Consider the following 14,868-nt stretch of genomic DNA (forward strand, 5'->3'; position numbering starts at 1 on the left):
TTTTAAAATATATAGTTATATCAAAGCAGCCTTTTCTCTCTTTGGATGTGGTAAATCCTATTGAAAAAATCATATTTTTTTACTTTTCCTTGCTATTTAATAGGAGAAATTGTATAAAGCTAGCACACTATCGCCAATCTTGATCTTCTGTTAGCCAAGTTTCTCCTCAGGAATAGGGTTCTCTACAGTGGACCAGGAGTCTTTGAAGCTCATGACTTCCTAACTTCCCTCACTCCACAAGAACCAACACAAAGAACAAGGAGGAAAAGCTGAAGGCACAGCCTAAATACTGCTAGGTTGCTGCTGTGAGGACTGCTTTAAAACAAATGGTCACCACCATCCCTCACCCCTTCCCTAGGTTCAGAATCAACCAGGACAAAGTGTGGTTGACTTTTCCAGTGCTATCCCAATTGCTAGCTATTGAACTTGGCAACATGAAATAATGCTGCTGCTGATTTTTGTTCAAGACACTGACTTTTAAACATAGAGATTACTTAATCCAGCCCACTTTTAAAACTCCAGAAATCTCTCAAGCTTAAATGACATTTGACTCCCTTAAGGATCCCTCCCCAGCCATGCCTGACATGGAGGAATCTACCCACTGACAGACAGCACACCACAGCGAAGGAGCAGGACCCAAACGAAACAAAATTGAACTTACCGATGCAGATACATCATGAATGGGAGGAAGGGATCTTGCAGGTATCACGACTAAACTGGACTTTCCAATCAACTCTATGGCATCCCTACAGGTATTAGACATCTACTACTGGAAGAAATAAGGAAACAAATGACAAGTAGTTGAAATGAAACGAGTTTGACAAGTCTGAACACAGAAGCCTCAGCCCATAGGACAGCTTAGAGAAAGCAGGCAGAGAAAACATACTCCCAACAGGAAAGAAGTGGTTCGGGTTTTCTCTTTCTTTCTTTCCTTCCTCCTCTCTCTCTCTCTCTCTCTCTCTCTCTCTCTCTCTCTCTCTCTCTCTCTCTCTCTCTCTCTCTCTCTCTCTCTCTCTTTTGTATTGACTACCTTTGTTGAATAAGAAAGTGGTTCCTTGGATTTAAGTGAGAAATATATTAGGAATGCACTAGGATTAAAGAAGATAATTGGTAGGCATGTGAATATCTTAGAGACAACAACATAAAAGTGCTCAGAAAGAAATAATCATGCAGTTCTGGTGGAAAAACATTTATCTTCAAGTTTCAGGATACAGTGAATTTAGCACAATGCTAATTTATCATAAAAGATACATTGTTCTAATAATCAATAGTTTAGTTTAGATGCCTGCTGCCAGAATACAGGCAAATAAATGAATGTCAAATGAGATTTGTAAAAGATGACCCAGTGTAATAAACAATAACGTGTGTTGATGATTATCATACTGGGGAAACCTAAAAAGAAGAAATGAATTACTTCATTTAGCTAAACAACACATGCGTATGTGTGCTCGTTATTGACATTAATATCTCAGGAACAGAACTGGAGTCTTTATCTCTTCCCCTTTATACTCTTTTGATGAAAGGTAACTTGTGACAAATTCGAGTTTCTGTGATTCATTACCTGCCTTCTAGAGCAGATAGAATTTGTAGGGTGCTCCAGGTTCTTCACACAGTTCTCTGCACCCCTGGGGTGATCACTTCTCCCTGCTGGGTAGAAGGTAAACACCCTTCTTTCCTTCAATCACTCCTTCATTCTCACTGGATTCCCTCCTTCCTTACTCCTACATCACTGCCGGCGGTGACCTTCACAAATTACTACAAATGTGACAAGTTAGAAATAAAACTAAGTGTGATGATATATGAGTGGAAATGTCACAGTGAAGTCAATCACTTAGAACACTAACTAAAAATTGATAATATAAATGTTTTAAATATAAAAAATATCAACTTACTCTTTCACCATTATGGTCACCGTACATCCCAAATCAAGTTTTCAATAAGGCTATGCTCTCTCTAGAGGAGTCTAGGGAAGACTCACTACTTGCTTTTTAAAAAAATTGAGATACTGAGTATTAAATCAATAACTTCATACATGCAAGGGAATTGCTGTCCTAGTGAGCTATATACCAAGCCTGCTTTACTTTTGAACATTTTAAGGCAGGGTGTTGGTGAAGTCCCCAGGCTGCCCTTTGAATTGGCATTGTAGCCCAAATTGGCCTTAGATTTAAGATCTTCCTGCTTTAGCTTCCAGATGGCTGGAATGACACTTCTGTACCATCAGGCCTAACCTCTGCTCACATTTTCCAGCACGGATGACCCAAGCACCCCTTGGCTTGTGTTTGATAGCTCCAGCTTCTGCCTGTTGCCTCTCCTGACTGTCTCTTCTCCCTCTTCTTTCTCTCTCTCTTCCACTTTTAAATGTTATTAAATATATATATATATATAATATATATTTTAAAAGCATATAATTCTTTGACATAAGTATATTCACATCCACAATATCTTTCAATCATTACAACTATCTGCTTCCTGAGCTTTCTCTTCTTCTGAAACTGACACTGTGGACCCACTCAGCACTAAATCCCCATTCCTCCCTAACTCCAGCACCCAGAAACTACTACTCTACTATTCTACTATAGTACTGTATAATTATTAATTAGCACTTATTAATAAACCAATCAATTAATTATAATTAGTGTAACCTGAATATTCGCATTGCCTCACTGAGGTGGAGTCCTGTGTGCCTCACCATGACTGACTAATTTCATTCAACATAAAATGCTCAGGGTTCATCTATGTTATAACATGTGTCAGAACTTACGTTTAAGGCTAAATAATCTTACATGGGATATGTAACATTTGCTCCTGATTTGCTTCTTTGCTCATCTCTCAGTCTGTTGAGTTGTGTCTACTTTTTTTTTTTTTTTCTGTTGTAATGATTCTGCTGTGACCACAAGTGTAGAAATTTGTCCTTGAGGGCCTGCTTTTAGTTATTTGGACACGTACTCAGAAACACAGCTGCGGAAGTGTATGGTAATTTGTGTTTAATTTTTGGAGAAACCAGCTAGTGTGCCCTGAATGCGAAGATGTTTTCAGTTTTGATGTGGTCCAGTTTACATATTTGTTCTTCTGTCGTCAGTCACTTTGGTTAGATGTTCAAACAATTCAATGCCCAATCCAACATCACGAAGTTTGTCTACATTTTCCCCTAAGATTTGTATCGATCAGCTCCTGCCTTAAGGCCTTTGATTCCACGAGAGTGAATTTTTGTGTGTGATGTAAATTAAACAGTACAACTTCATTATTTTGCATGTGGATATCTGGATTCTTACAATTAATTCTATTTATTGAAAACATTGTGTCCTTTACTCATTGGATTTTTTTTTCTACTCTCATGCATTAGTTTATGTGCCTGTCTGTCTGTCTTCTAGTACTGAGCTCTTTAGACAGAGTATTTTTATGTTGTTCTGGCTGTCCTGGAAGTCGTTGTGTAGAATAGGCTAGCCTCAAACTCATAGAGATCTACCTGCTTCTACCTCCAGGGCACTGAGATTAGAGGCTTGTGCTACTATACCTGGATTGCACTCACTGAAAATATACAACTTTAAATTTTTTAAAGTGTGTGTGTGTGTGTGTGTGTGTGTGTGTGTGTGTGTGCGCGCGCGCACACGTGTATGCAGTGCCTACTGAGGTCAGAAGAGAACATCCGATCCCCCCAGAACTGAAGATACAGGAGGCTGTGAGCTGTCTCATGTTGCTCACAATGGAATTCGGTTCTCTGCCAGAGCTGCAAGGCTCATAACTGCCGAGCCATCTCTGCAGCCCCAGACTGCACTCTTAATGAGCTTGGCCACAAGTTTCAAGATCCAGAAGTATGAATGCCTGCCCCATCTTTGCTTTGTAAAGACGTTTGGAAAAATCAGATTCTTTAAAATTCTGAATAAACGTTGGTATGAATTCTGCCCAAAAGTCATTGCCTAGTAATCATTACGTCCATTCTTCCTCTGAAGTTGTTCCTGTTAATCATTCTTTTTCCTGTGAATGGACCACACATTCTTCTTTTTCTCACTGAAGAATAGACACGAAATATTATGCTGTGATACTGGAAATCAGATTACCCCCTTCCCACATTTGCTACTGTTGTTTTCTATTATTTGTATGTTTACTGAGTTCTTTAAGGTTTTTTGTAAATGTTATATTCTTTGTCATGGAAGGTCTCTAAAGTCTTGGTTTCTTTAGTTTATCGATGAATAGATTTCTTTAAGTGCACAGAACCTAGAAATGCAACAAAAGAAGAAACAAAATACTCACCCCAGATCTTTTAAAATTGCCCCTAGGAAGAGGCATGCCTTCAACACAGGCAGACCACTTACAACTCTTTCTTAAGGCTTCACTTGATCTCACCTATCTTATGAACTTTCATAATTGTAAGAAGTCTCAAATTTGTCTCTTCTGTTTACGTAAGAATCTATAGCCGTTTTTCATTATATATTAATATTAATGTGGTGTACACACACACACACACACACACACACACACACACACGTCCTCTTAGAACAATGAATTACGACTGCTAGCATTTCTCTAATGAGAATGATTCCAGAATTGAGCCACTGTCCTAACAGTTTTACTCTGAAGCTAAACAAACTGACCACACTGAAGCAGTTTTAGCTGAAGTGGGCAGGGCACACTGAAATCCCACTTACTCAGCATTCTGGAATCTCCTGAGAGATGGCAGCTGTGAAAGCTTTTGTCCTTGACTTCAGGAGGAGCCTGTTTTCCCTGTTCCGTGTAAAAGAAAGGATACGGCCTGATAATGATGTAAAAAAAATATTATCTGCCTGTCTGCTATACTGTCCACACTTTTAATAAATGAACAAGATGGTAATGTGCGAAAGTTGCCAGTTGGTATAATTAGTAGCAAGTATTTGTTATACGTATGAAAGACTTTTTAAACTAAAAGACTACTGGCAAAACCTTCGTCTCCGTTGCTGCAACACTGTGAGATGAAATCTGGTTGTTTATTTTGTGGAGTTCAAAGGTAATCCTTTTGCAAGGTAATCCCTTTGGGCTTATTCTAACAACCTTGGGAAGCTTGTCCAAGTTGAGAAAACCTCTCTCCTTCCTGAAACAAGTAAACCCAGAAGCAGATCACTGTTCTGGTGAAGAAAATGTACCGAAAGACAGTTTGAAACTAACTTAGTACATGGTATTGGAATGGTACAGATTTTTCCAGTCATAGTACAGCTGGGTGCAATGTGATGCTTGACTCTGGTTTTAATCCAATTTCTCTTAGAAATAAGTTACTGAAGATTTCATCAGCAGGGGCCTTGGGAAACTGCCTGGTGCTTCTGGGTACAGGGTCAACTTCTGTGGATGTTTAGTGTTGTCACCTTAACAGAATGTAAAATCGCCTTCCTTATGAGCCCCTGGGCATGTCTGGGGATATTATCTTGACCACATTAATTGAGGTGGGGAGACCTGCCCACTTTGTGTATGGGCAGTCCCTGGCTGGGATCCTAGACTACGTAAATTGTAGGGAGTCTTTCTTTGTCCTGCCAGCCAGCTCCCAAATCACAACACAGAGACTTATTATTAATTATGAAAGCTCAACCTGCAGTTTAGACTTGTTCCTAACTAGCTCTTATAACGTAAATTAATCCATTTCATTTATATTAATTTATATCCTATCACGTAGCATTACCTCTCTTCCATCTTGTGCCTCCTGTTTTCTCTCTGTGATTCCTGGCATCTTCCATGCATCTAGATTCTCCTCTTCTTCCTTTCTGTCCCAGGAAATCCCACCTATACCTCCTGCCTAGTCATTGAGAATTCAGCTCTTTACTAAAACAATCAGAAGGCGCCTTGGCAAAGACATAATTTCACAGTGTACAAAAAGATTATTCCACAATATTTCCCCCCACAAAATAAAAAGGAAACGATTTAGCTCTAACACAGTAAAACTATATACAGTAAGAACAATCATCATGTAAAAATTACATTTGCAATGTCCAGTCCATTTGTATTTGGCAAATTTGAAGAAAATAACCTACTATCTATCCTGTCTTAATGAGTTTAAGGTTTTATACTTAGATCAGTTTCTATCATAATTTGACCTTAAATCAATTTAGACCTTAAAACATCTTCTTAGATAAACAACTTAAGTCTTTATGTTTCTCAACCTTATAAACTTTATATCTCTTGTGTAAGTTTCTTTTCTGAATTTGGTAACAAGGAAAACTGTAACTATATCTGATCTTCAACCCCATCAAGAACCTGAGAAGAATATAATATTACCTGAGTAAACAGGAAGTCCAGAGCAAACAACTTCCAAAGCTATAGAAATGACAAAAGCAGCTGGGTGCTGGACAGTCACCCAAGGTTCCTCTGCAATGTTGGGGCATCCATCTTTGACCTTTTGCTGTGGATATCGCTCTGTATAAATAAAACACTGATTGGCCAGTAGCCAGACAGGAAGTATAGGCGGGACTAACAGAGAGGATAATTGAGGTAACAGGAAGGCAGAGGGGGAGACTGCTGGAACCACCGCCAGGACAAGGAAGATGTAAGGTACCAGTAAGCCATGAGCCACGTGGCAAAGTATAGATTAATAGAAATGGGCTGAATATAAGAGTAAGAGCTAGACAATGATAGGCCTGAGATAATGGCCAAGCAGTTTAAATAACATAAGCGTCTGTATGTTTATTTTATAAGTGGGGCTAAGGGACTGCTGGGGCTTGGCAGGACCCAGAGAGAATACTCCAGCTACAACCTTTGACCTACACGCCTAGAATATCTGACAGACTTTTCTGTGAAGCAAGAATTTTGAAGGACTGTCTGTCCTACCTTGTCTTGGCAAAGCTGAGTAGTCACTTTCTTTTGTGTCCTGCTTGTCCACTTTGTACAGCATACTGTCAGAAGTTGAGGCAAAGGCAATTTCTTGCCTAAATGGCTAGCTTTACCACATTTGCCATATGGAGGTTCTCTGATGCCCATCATCCCTTTTTTAAGTAAATTGGTGCTGTCTCACTGTCATGAAAAGTCTTATGTTATTAAAACATTTTAAATGCCATATTCTGTAGGTCATTTGAAGTGTTCGAAGATCACCTGTCTATTTAAAATATATCTTTGCATGACCTTGAAAACATACCTAACATGACTATAAGTTTGATTGCTATAGATAACTAACTATTAACCTGTGTTTCTTTATTAGCCTAAATAGCTTTCAAGGACTAATACTTTATATTACATTTATAAATGAGCTGCATATGTACAATGCCTTAAACAAGAGTAGAAACATATATACAGTATAACCTTAAATAAGCATCAATATACAAAAATCCATACCAATGTAAAATATTTGAGACTAATGGTTGTTTAAAAGTAGACGCAACAATTTACTTTTTTTTTTTTTTTTTTTTTTGGTTTTTCGAGACAGGGTTTCTCTGTGTAGCTTGGTGCCTTTCCTGGGACTCACTTGGTAGCCCAGGCTGGCCTTGAACTCACAGAGATTCACCTGCCTCTGCCTCCCGAGTGCTGGGATTAAAGGCGTGTGTCACCACTGCCTGGCTTAACAATTTACTTTTTATACCATCATTTCTATACTATATCCCCATTTTTCCCTTCAGAAAGAGATCTCTGAATCTAACTTCCTCTGCTTAGCTTTCTCCCAGACCATGACCAGTAACAGTTTGTAACCAATACCCTAAATGATGACAAACACCCGTAACCCATTGAATTACCAAAAACTCTACCTCTTGAGAATATGGTGATCATGTTCTCTAGACTGCTTCCTGTTGTCTGGAGGCAATGACATCTTTGGGGTATCCTGAGAAAATTAAGATGATGTTCAAGTCTTGGAAGAGCTAGCTGTTGTCTAGTCTCAGTGTGATGGGAAAGTATCTGAAGTCTGCCTGGAGTAGTCTGTGACGCTGGGTCATTTTAGCCAATAGCCTTGAAGCTGTTCTGAATTGCAGCATTCTGAAGAAACTGTAACAGAGGTACTCTGAGGGACTGAATCACCTGGGCCACCTGTTTTTATTGATGTCTGGTCCCCTTGCTCTGAAAACATATAAACTTTTAAAGGTAACATACATATCTGCATTAACACAAGTATAGAATGCGTGGGGCACACACAAATCAGTTAAAATTTTTTTTTTGTTCTATGTTTGAGCAGGTAAAAGGCATCTGTCAACTTTATAAGCCTGTATGGACTGCATAACCAAATTGTAATATAAATCTCTATGCACACCATATGAAAGGATGGCATGTAATGATAAGTCATGAGGACTTTGTAGCCAACAAGATTTATCATGTCTCATCTCGTCTCCGAGCTGTTCCCATGCAGAGGGATCAGCTTACACATCACCTGTCTTGTAGTCTTTCTTGGTTCCTCCCTCAGGTCTGTAGCTAAGTTACTCAGGAGGTCTCCCCTGGTCAAATCTGATCTGTATTAACCTGGGATAATCCACAGCCTTTCATTTCCTATGGAAACAAAAGCATAACCTCTTCCCCAACATAATGTGTTTTTGACCTTCGTTTTGAAGTTAAGACATTTTAAAAATATATAAGTTTAATCTAGCAATTTCCATAATCCAATGTCTCTCAGTAGCTATTGTTTGCTCATCAGCAACCAAAAAATTTAAAGTCAACAAGACACCATACTAGGATCAAGAATTTCTTTGTATTTTCCATCTTTATGTGTTTTATCCTTTTTATATTATTTTAATTTCTCTTTAAATATTTTATTTTATTATTTATAAACTTTATATTTTTCTATGGTTGTTTATACTCATTCTCTTTTCTTTTTAAAGCCCATGCACATTTTTAAACACACTGTAACCTACTTGGAGTTTTTTCCATCTGAGTCTGTCCTTTCTGTGCATCTGGAACATTCTCTGATCATGTGAGACAAATCTTCAATTGCTATGTAAGCTGCCAGTGTGGCTCAGCTTAGCACGTGGCGCTGGCAGCTTGCTCCAGCCTATAGGCAGTCTTTGTACACAATGCCTACTCAAGAGACTTCAGACACTGAGAAGCTGCACCAGGAAGCCACATTTGACTCCATATTCTGAACCTTTTTTTTTTTTAAGCTTTCTCGGGCCTTATGTGGCTGGACATTGGGCTCCATCGGTAGTGAGTCTTTCTCTGTCCCACTAGCCAGCCCCAAATCATGACACAGAGATAATCATGAAAGCTCAGCCTATAGCTTAGGCTTGTTCCTAACTAGCTCTTATAACTTAAATTAACCCACTTATATTAATCCATGTTCTATCACGTGGTGTTACCTCTCTTCCATTTTTCACCTCATGTTTCCTCTCTGTGTCTCGTGGCATCTCCTGTGTGCCTAGATTCTCTTCTTCCTTTCTCTCCCTGGAAATCCCACTTACAGGTCCTGTCTAGCTACTGGCCATTCAGCTCTTTATTAAACCAATTAGAAGGTGCCTTGGCAAAGGCAAATCCTCAGAGTGTACAAATAGTCTGCAACAGTAGGTAGAGAAAGGAAACCCAGAACCAGCATGCATCCCTGCCTTCTCTCCCTGCTTATGGATGCAGTGTGGGCAGCTGCTTCATGCCCCTCCTGTTTTCGCTTCCTTGTTGTATCAGTTGTACCTTAAACTGTGAGCTAAAATAAGCCCTTTCTCCCATAAGGGGTTTTGGTTAGGACGTTTTTTCTCAATAACAGAAAAGAAACTCAGACAAAAGGTGGTTTAAAAAAAATCAGGCTGTTTTGATAAACCTGACTAAGTGGGTTTTAGGTCATTAGAATTGTTCTAATGTGGCAGAGTTTGGAACTTTGAGTTACGAAAGCTCTTAAATACAAGAAGCAGAGCATAAAGGCCCATTCTGCTGGGCTCTTGGAAGAAGAAAAAATGCTGAGAGAAACATGGGCAGTGGAGGCCTAGCTCAGGAACTTTCAGAATGGAACAAGAGCTCTCACCAGACCTTGTCCAGTCATATTGTATTTTGGCGAAAAATCTGGATTATTTCTGTTGTTATCCTAAAACATTAAATGAGGTTTAATTCGAAGATGACGGACTATTATTGTTGTTGTTGTTTTTGGCAGAAGAAATCTCAAGAAAAATCTCAATTTGGCCTGATGTGGCAAGGTACTGTCCTTGTTAAAGAGATCATCCTTACTGAAGAGACATACCCTATGCTTCATTGGGACAATAGAAAGACTGTCCTCAGGGCAAAATTCTGTCCCCCGGAGGCTCTATCTTGTGAAGAGCTGAATTCATTTAAAGAAAGAAAGCCTGTATGTTATATATGTCTTTTTATCCAAGTTCATAAAACAAAGTTTCCTTTGGGTGTGTGTAAATCCTACAATATATAACAATGTCCAGCCCAGTAAGATAGCCTCAGTGGTGGCATAGTGGAAGTTTTATCTTAGGGATAGCTAAAAACTGTCTTATTGGACTTAAAACCCACTCAGTCGGAAGGGAATTCAAGCCAGGTACTGCCAACTTAGCCAAATACCATTGGGTGGAGAGTTCAGAGTAGGAGAAACAACTATTACCATTTTCCTAAATCAATATAGGTTTTTATTGTATTATAAATACTTATTCTTATAGCCATAAGTAAATGTAGCTTTCCCCCACTTCTATTACTTAGAGTTTCTATTGCTGTGATAAGATACAACCAAAAGTAACTTGGGGAAGAAAGGGTTTATTTCACCTTATAGCTCATAAGTCCATCACTGAGGGAGGCCAGGGCAGGAACTCAAGACAGGCACAGGGGCAGAGGCCATGGAAGATGACTGTTTGCTGGCTTGCTTCCCAAGGCTTGTTCAGCCTGCTTTCTTACTGTACTCAGGATCTTATAGTACTCAGCCAAGGAGTGGTACTACCCAGTTACTTGAACCTTCCTATATCAAATCAAGAAAATTCATCACAGGCCAATCTTGTAAGAGGATTCTTTTAATTGAGCTTCTCTATTTCAAAATGTCTTACTGTGTCAAGTTGACATAGAACTAAGCAGGACACACCTTTCTAGGGAAGCTTGTTTTTGTAGCAGACAGAGGCTTCTACGAAGATCTCCAATTGGTTAAAATGCAGAGACTAAGTGGCTGTAGGGTGCCCATATACAACATTGTGTTGTGTATGCACCAATCTAATCTCTACACCTACATTTCATGGAGCATCCTAAAATGAGGGTAGATAGAAATTCTAAAAGTCGGAGGGCAAGAATGCCTGCTGAGAGCTGGTTGACTTCTAGTTATAATAGGGAAGCTGTACCAGTGGAATTGAAGTCATATGGTTGCTTAAACAAGACCTGCATAATGACATACAAGTTGACATGCCAATATGAAAGGGGATATTTCACAAGGTCTCACTCTTAGATGAAAAACTATAGGCAATTAATAGATGCCAGGGTAGGAAGAAGCAGTTTTTTTTTTCCAGGGACAAGACCACTGATAGGCTATCCAAACCCAAGTGGTCATCCCTGACACATGTATATATGAGAAACAGTGGATAGACTCAGTAAGGTGTGGTGGTGGTAGTGATGGTAGTGGTGGCGGCGGCGGCGGCGGCGGCGGCGGCGGCGGCAGCGGCAGCGTGCATTCGTGTGTGCGTGCGTGCATGAGTGTAAAACAATAGTAATTGTAGAAGGGGTGATGAATTTTAGATGGAGTTGGAGAGGAGGAGAATATTCAAGGGAGAGAAGGATGAGTAGAAACTATGTAAATAAAGTATACTTATGTACAGAACTCTCAAAAAATTATATCAAAAGTGAATAAGCCTAAAATTAAGGGGTTCTCTGCTTTTCAAAAGCCAATGCCTGGGAAAATATTTCCCCAGGATCAGATGTTGATCTGGCTGTAGTCCAAGAGGACCAGGCAATATCTCTAGAGTGTAGCAATGCCATCTCCGTGGTACTGGCTTTGTTAGCACGGAAGATGAAAGACTGAGCGGGTCAGGAAATCCTCACAAAGCCAGGCCATGTATGGTAGGATTGAAGTCACAGAAGAAGTTGAGAAGCCATTATGTGCAACTGTGGAGTTGAAGCCTAAGTTACAGTGGAGACTCCAGGATACTGGAGATATCAGCACCACGTAATATTGCCAAGGAGAGCTAAGGCAGTGGAATGGAGGCAACCTAGGAAAAAAAACTATGTGTGCTTAAAGCAGTTGTCTTAAGGTTACCATTACTATGATGAACCACCATGACCAAAAGCAAGTTGAGGAGGAAAGGATTTATTTAGCTTACACTTCCACCTAATAGTCCATCATTGAAGGAAGTCAGGACTGGGCTTGAACCAGGAACCAGGAACTGATGCAGAGACCATGGAGGAGTGTTGCTTATTGGCTTTTACTGCATGGCTTGCTCAACCTGCTTTCTTATAAAATCTAGGACCACCATCCCAGGGATGGTACCACCCACAATAGACTGGGCCCTCCTCCACCAATCTCTAATTAAGAAAATGCCTTGCAGCCAGATCTTATGGAGGCATTTTCTCAATTGAGGATCCCTCCTTTCTAGTGACTCTACCTTGTGTCATGTTGACACAAAACCAGCCAGCACAGCAGCAGAGCTGGGAGGAAGGATGCCAAGCCTCTTAGAGCCCAGTTGATTTCATTACAATCCCTAGATGGATACAGAGCTTCAATATTTAGTGTTTGCCTTGGGGTGTGTGTGTGTGTGTGTGTGTGTGTGTGTGTGTGTGTGTGTGTGTGTGTGTGATTATTCCTTGCTTTGCCCTTGTTCTTTTACTTTAAAATAGGAATGATACTTTGTGTCATTATATGTTGGAAGTATGTAAACTGTTTTTATTTTTACAAAAGATGGTGGTTAAGTGTCTTTGGACTTCTATAGTGTTGGAATTGTTAAAGACTGTTGGAACTTTTGATGTTAGGTTGAATGTTTCTTCCATTTTCAGATGGTCATGAGTCTAAAGTAACAAGAGGCTAATGAATTAAAAGTGATGTGTTTTAGTTTCAAGTTAACAAGTATGGAGTGGTTATGGTTAGTATTAACTGTCAACTTGACAGGATCTAGAATAACCTGGGATGTGGGTGTCTGGGCATGTTTGTGAACCATTATTTTGATTGCATTATCTGAGATGGGAAGACACGTCAATCATGGGACTAAAAAAATCCTGGACTCTGTAAATAGAGAGAGGGAACTAAGAATCAGCATGTACCCACAATTCTCTTCCTGATTATAGATGCCTTGTGACCAGATGTTTCAAGCTTCTGCTGCCTGTATTTCTCTGACTGCCTTGAAATGTGAACTAAACTAAACCTTTTCTCTCCTTAGTTACTTTGTCAGAATATTTCATGGCACCAACAAAAGAGAAACTAAAAGACCCTTGCAAGTTACGATCACTCTGGCAGCTAAAGACTAAGAAGAAAGAATACCTGTTGCAAAGATGGAAAAGTTATCAGTTCAGCTCAAATTGCTTTGCTCACTGCATAGGGATGGGATTGCATGTGTAGAATCTATAGCCCACCTAATAGGACTTGAGGATAGACGTGGTTGCCACAGACTGATGAAAGAGAGGGAGAAGGAAAGGGGAAGAAGTTTGTCTGTGGATGTAACAGTACATTTAGGTAGACATAATTTCTGCTTGTCAGTGACACAGTAAAGACAGTTAACAATAGAATAGTTAGACAGTAAAATAGAAGATTTTGAATATGCTCATCATAAATAAATGATGAAAATGTAAGGTGATGGCATGATTGTTGCTGTGACCAATTGTTACACAATATTTACATTGAATTCAAACATCACATTATGCTTTATAATTATGTGTCAATATTATGTGTCAATTAAAATAAAAAAAACAATCAGTTAAATTCTAAGTGTAAGAGTTTGTAATCAAAACTCAAGTCAAGCAGCAGCTGATGATCTAACAGATTGCCAGAGTTTGGATGTTTAGTCACAACATGTCTGCTGTGCTTGAGTCAGGGCCCTGGGAAACTAGCTGGGAAAACTAGGGAGCTCAAAACCTAGGACAGCACAACTGGATGATGTCTGAGCAATTCGTTCTGCTGACTCTGAATCTTCAGTTTATAGTCTTCCCTTGCCAGCCTTTAATCCTCCTGCCAAGCCCCTTCCCTTAAGTTAGACTAATAACTTAGCTATCACGTACTATGGCCGACAAGGAAAAGAATGAGTAGGTGTCAAAGGGACTGTAATATTTAATTAACATTCCCACTCTTGTCAATGGTTTTAGAGACTGTTTGATTGAGGAAATGGATAACTGAATAAAGAACATTAACGAGGGGGCATTTTTCAAGATATGGAACTCAACATTTGTGGTGGTTTGAATGAGAAATGTCGCCATAGACTTGTATTTTTGAGCATATGGTCCCCTGCTGGTGGCAACATTCTGGCAGGTTACAGGACTTGGAGAAGGTGCAGCCTCGCTGGAGGAAGTCAATCACTGGGGTGAGGCTTTAAGGGGTTACAGCCGAACCCCACTTTCTTCTCTCTCTCCTCTCTCTCTCTCTCTCTCTCTCTCTCTCTCTCTCTCTCTCTCTCTCTCTCTCTCTCTCTCTCTGCTTCCAGTGTGGGAGTGAAACGTGGCCTCTGTGCTTCAGGTTCCTGCCAGGCTTCTCCCGTCAGGAGTTCTCTGTCCTTATAGAACCATAGGCTGGAGAGGAGCTTTCTTCCTTCAGCTGCTTTCTGCTGTGATATTTTATCCCAGAAACAGAAGAGTGACTAATACAAGAGCAGAGGTGACTGCTGAGCCACCGCTCCAGCCCCTGAGCCCCTTATTAACAGGGCTTTGGCATTTCTGTGTCTGTCTTTCATATCTCTGAAAATTATATGCTTCATTTACATATTCTATCCTTTCCTTTCTAGGGAGCTCATCATTTTGAACTTCCGATTCATTGATACATTCCTTAATTACAACTGTGAGGCTCCCAATCTCATCAACTAGGTCTAATTTCTCATTTCTAGGTCTAATATTTCCATCTTT

This window comes from Peromyscus eremicus, chromosome 10 (assembly GCF_949786415.1).
Source record: "Peromyscus eremicus chromosome 10, PerEre_H2_v1, whole genome shotgun sequence".
In the NCBI taxonomy this organism is placed as follows: domain Eukaryota; kingdom Metazoa; phylum Chordata; class Mammalia; order Rodentia; family Cricetidae; genus Peromyscus; species Peromyscus eremicus.